Genomic DNA, 5,532 nt, shown 5'->3' with positions numbered 1-5,532 from the left:
CCCTATATTTCCACAGCAATACATTTCAATTATTTTGACATACTTTGATCTCTATATGTTCAATTCTGTAATAAATGTAATCACGCCACCTCTTCTACCACGCTTCCTATCTTTTCTAATAACATTATCCTTTAATTTAAAAAATCATGTTTTGGTTGTAACCATGTTTCTTGTAGACATCTGATTTATTAAACTTCAATTCTCGTCCATTAGCATAAATACTCCCGATATTGTAAGATGCTTATTGGCATCATTTATCAATTCTGAGATGCTTCTTCATTTCTGGACCTCTTTATGAATGCTTTCCTCTGACACATCCGCAAAGTTTAAAAATCCTGCTGCTGACTCTACTATTGTCATTACAGTTTTTCTCAGTCGCTTTGGTACATTTCTCGAATCTTCCTTGAGATTTGCAAAACAGTAAGTGCATTTCTCAAAACAACTCGTACAAATAGCAAAACACCATGCATTACCTGCAAAAACCAGTCTCTTGCTCAGAATCCTTAGTTCATCTCTCAAAATTAAATATCAATGAACATGTCAGAACGAGTCCTTGTGTCATAGTTTATGGATAAGAAAGTCAAATACCCATTTCAAAAGTACAAATTTACATATTACTGTATGTGGGGTATTGACTGAAAGAGACTGGATAGAATTCCCAGTTACACTTTTACTAGTGGTCTGACCACCCCCCCCCCCCCCCCCCAAAAAAAAAAAACATTTTTAAAACGTTTACAATGCCTTTGTGATATAGAAAAGGAAAAAGAAATATGGGCACAATGATGAAAATAAGTCAATTTTCTGAATTTGTAACTCTTGTGTTGTCCTCTGTCTATACAGTATAAGCTTTCCAACTGAAAATTCATGAGATGAACCTTTGAGCTATTTTAGAGAAATGGTTTATCATTGGTTTATCATCTACATTTTCTTCATTACAGTAGTAAAGAGTTACTTGCACAATTCATGCCAAACTGACAAAAATTCTAATAATAATTTGTAAAAAAAAAAAAAAGTTTATGCTTGGCTGTTTATGACAACTTAACCATGGCAAAGATTGTTTATGACAAAGATTAACCATTTTGCATTTAATGACTTATACGATGAACTAAAGACTAGATGTTTTGAGGGGTACGACTATTGCACAGAAAACTGTATAATACATTTTGAGCGACATGACATTAGCAACTGATAATGTAGGAAACCGCAGATAAATGTGCATAATCAATTGCACGAATGTACAAAAGCAATCACAACTTGTTTAAAAGAATGTGAAACTGGTTTTATGATGTGTATAAATGAGTAGATGATGTGGAGGTTGTACAAGTAGTTTTGAGAATTTTCCACTAACATTACCTTGTCTGACACTACACATTCGTGTGAAAATTTTGTTGGTTCTTTTGATGTTTTCTTTTACTGCATATTGCATATAGTTGGTTACTTTGTTCTTTATCTCTCCTTTTTTTCACTTTCACTTTCACATCGTCTTGTTTATGAATTTCACAGCCCCTGTATGCTGCACTGTGGTCTCCTCTGCAGTTGCAGCATTATATTGCTTATAGTCTGGCTCGTCCCTGCATTTCACAATTTGATTTTCTCTGCAGACTGCTGCTACTGTACACCTCCTATCCTTTTACATTTGTAGCTTCTCATAGGAGGAGGTTTATATTATCTTACTTGATAACTCATCATTCCCAGTACAACACGAATGGGAATTGTATCATGGAAATGTATCATTAGACTAAAACTGTCCCTATTTGTTATCTATTTGTAGGATTCCACCTTTCAAGTTTGTTTTAATTTCTTCATTTGTTACTGATGTTGAAAACCACTGATTAAGTTTAGACCTTTTTACACCGTTTACACGTGATTGCTAACACACTAAAATGTTAAATAACACACAGCTAGTGAACCCTTGCACTCAAAGAGCAAAACCTCAGCCCAGATCTGCACAACTAGAAGCACATTCTCAGCCCCACACTTTTTGCAAAACATTTCACACATTTTTTGCAAACCACTTAACACATTTCTCGACATTGGAAACCGAAACATAATGTCACTTCTTTGCCATTTCAAGACTGATTTCCAAAATACTAGACATATGAACCTATTGATCAAACACGGCCATCAGGTGTGCAGACACTTAGGTGCTTACAGTTTTTTTTACGATTGCTTAGACACAATTTTAAAAACAAGGCTTGTACTCGGCTACAAATCAGTTCAGCAGTTACGAGTTTGAGAGTGTGTGGTACAGTATTTAAAGCACAAAGAGTAGTGAAAGTTCTCTCATCTGAAATACTGCTACTATGTACTATAATTGTAATGTGTAAGTAGTGTAAAACCCTGTAGATGATCCTGCAGGCCACCTTTCCTTATGATCATTCCATGCACAAGAACATGGTCAACTACAATACTTTATATTTCATCAAAATAAATGACATTTGAACTCATTCCTTTCTTTTTCATTTTCTCCTTCTATTGCTCTGTCTCCCATTTGGATCCCTTTTCCAAAACACATAATCACTTGTGGTCATTTTCATATCATCTTGAGATTCTGACTGGTGTGTCATCGGTTTAGCTACTGAATGTTCACACATGGAGAAATATGTGCTGTATGAGTTCATTTTGTGATTCTTGAGGTATATTGTGTTTGTGTTTTCTAAATGAGAACATGGTTAAACCTGTGCAAAATGATGGCGTTTTTGTGTAAAGTTTTGCAGAGAAGACTGAGCGTGTGTGCAAACAGGTGAAATGTGTAAAAAGTTTTGAGAAATGTGTCTTTGTTTCGAGAACTGTATGAGTGGTTTGGAAAATTAGGCCAACTGAATCAGTTATAATGTGTTAGCAATCGAGAGAAACATCCTGAAGCAGAGAGACTAAAATAGCATTTTATTTTTGCAAAACATACTAGTATAATGTTTTATTTACATATTTGTTCTTTTTGTAATTATGACTTTTTTCCATAAACATAATAATACATTTGAATAATATCTAAACAATCTAATCTATTCAGACAGCTGGTAAAAATATCTTTTATCCCAACAGTAAATGTAGATAGCTGTGATGTTCAAATGAAAGAAATGGCAGCCAGTTGGTCTAAACATAGGCTTTATTTTTTTATTTATTGCCCAACTAAATGTAATGCCACATGTCCCAATTATATATAAACTCAGACTCATGAGGATTAATCAGATTTTTGCAATGAAGTTTGCAAGGATATTAAATAAACAAACATGCAAGGGCTAGAGGATGTGTAGAACGTCCCTGTGTTCACCCCTGATGGGAAACACTCAAACACAACTCTCAGACTGAGGAATGTCATTGTTTACATGGGATAGCTTACAGACCAACAGAATGACATACGTTTCCATAATGGCCATGAAGAAGTTGCATCTGCCCAGTAGCTGATCTGGAATCTGTGGGTGGCAAACACTATGGATTTCTGCATAAATATTTACTCATTTAGAACATTAACCAGACAATGGAGCTGCCAAAGCTTCTCACAGCATGACAAAGCCAGATATGTAAAAAGAATGGTTTTCTTTATATGAGTTGTGAAGTGTCATACTGATTCTGTTTTAAGATTCAGTTTGATGTGAAGTGAAAGTGAGAGCAGAAATGTGCTGACATAGACAGTCATGATACATGTTTATAGTCTAGCTATAGCAAGCTGAATGATTTTAGTCAGACTTTAGGTAATTTCCCCTCAAGCGCATCACTTGTGAGTTGATAAGCTATAAGTGACCCATCAAGTTCATCTTTAACACCCACTGCAGTTTTTGTAGAACCCTGCTGGTCAAAACAATGAAGATGCACAAGAGTCAGATGTATTAGACAATTACGTGGAAGTATGGTCATAAATAATTCGAACATGTGAAGATACTAGGCCACACTTAACCAATCAAATCAATTATCAGCATCTCACAGCTAACAAAATCATTTTGACGTATGATGACCATTGTAATATTTTAATATGCAAGTTTAAGAAAATATATATATATATGGATATAGCTATGCCTTTAAAAAACCAACCAGCTTGTCTGTCTGTCTATCCCAGACAAACGTTTGGACACATCTTGTCCTTCAGTGGGATTTCTTTATTTTTATTATTTTTTAAACACTGTATGTTAATACTGAAGACATTTGAATTGGAATTATGAAGCCTAGTCAACACAACTTAAATAACACTGAAAATGTTTTATATTTTTGATTCTTCAAAGTAGCCACCTGTTACTTTGATGACACTCTTGGCGTTCGCTCACTCAGCCCCATGAGGTAATCACCTGAAATGGTTTTCCAACAATCTTAAAGAAGTTCCCAGAGGTGTTGAGTATAGGCTACTTGTTGGCTGCTTTTGCTTCACCTAAGAACTTTTAACCACAAAAGATAGAATAAAACTTTGATTCAAAACATGCAAACGAAAGACTATTAAGTAATTATAGAAAAAAACAACACATCTGATTTAGCTCCCCTGGTTAGGTTGCAAAGGGATCTCATTAAAATATCACCGCCCTATAATCTACAAGTTTCCACAAACGGCACCATTATTTTTTTCATTTCGCAAACAACAATGGTGTACCAGCTCTAATGCCTTGGCGAAAGTTTGAGCAAAACATGCTAACTGTTCTGTCGTTGGCTGCACAGATGAGCACAGAACAATATTTACAGTCCCAGCCTCAGAGGAGGCGAGACAGCAGTGGATCTATTGATTTATTTACTATATTGCTGCTGCCACACAGATCTAAAATAAACATTCATTGGCTAGCCAAATTCACCCACTGCCTCTGACCATCATGGCCTCCTAACCATCCCCATACACAGACTGGCTTCATCACTTTGTCTCCTCTCCACCAATAATCTAGTGTGTGGTGGGCGTTCTGGTGCAATATGGCTGCCGTCGCATCATCCAGGTGGATGCAGCATACTGGTGGTGGTAGAAGAGATTACCCCCTTCTATGTAAAGCACTTTGAGTGCCCAGAAAAGCCCTATACAAATAAGGAATTATTACATTTATGCATTTAGCAGACACTTTTATTCAAAGAAATGTACATTATATGCATGTATATTATCAGTAGGCTATGTGTGTTCCCTGAGTATTGAACACACAACTTTTTGCGCTGCTAACGCAATGCTAATTTTCATGTTTATTTTGTATTTTATAATTTTATCTTCCAGATTTTCAGATTATCTTCTGCTCTTGGCAATAAATGTAATCCTGATTTTGATTCTGTGTGAATGAGAACTTTAGTTTAGTACTCAGTTTAGTACTGTGACAGCCGCATTCGTGTGCATCGGATGTGTGCTCTCACAAAACTTTATATCAGATGTCTAAACTACTATGGTTAAAAACGGCAGGATTTCAGCGCGATAAACATGATATCATGAACTTGACACCTGCACGAGATACACTGCTTGTTGTCTCTTCGTATAACTGTATGTTAATCAGTTAGTATTTGTTGAAACGCTACAAGTGTTTAATGAGGTATTTTGTCGGGGTACAGCTGTGATTCCGGTGAGGTTATCATTATTTAAGA

This window comes from Carassius auratus, chromosome 17 (assembly GCF_003368295.1).
Source record: "Carassius auratus strain Wakin chromosome 17, ASM336829v1, whole genome shotgun sequence".
Lineage (NCBI taxonomy): Eukaryota > Metazoa > Chordata > Actinopteri > Cypriniformes > Cyprinidae > Carassius > Carassius auratus.
This window is presented reverse-complemented; position numbering follows the sequence as displayed.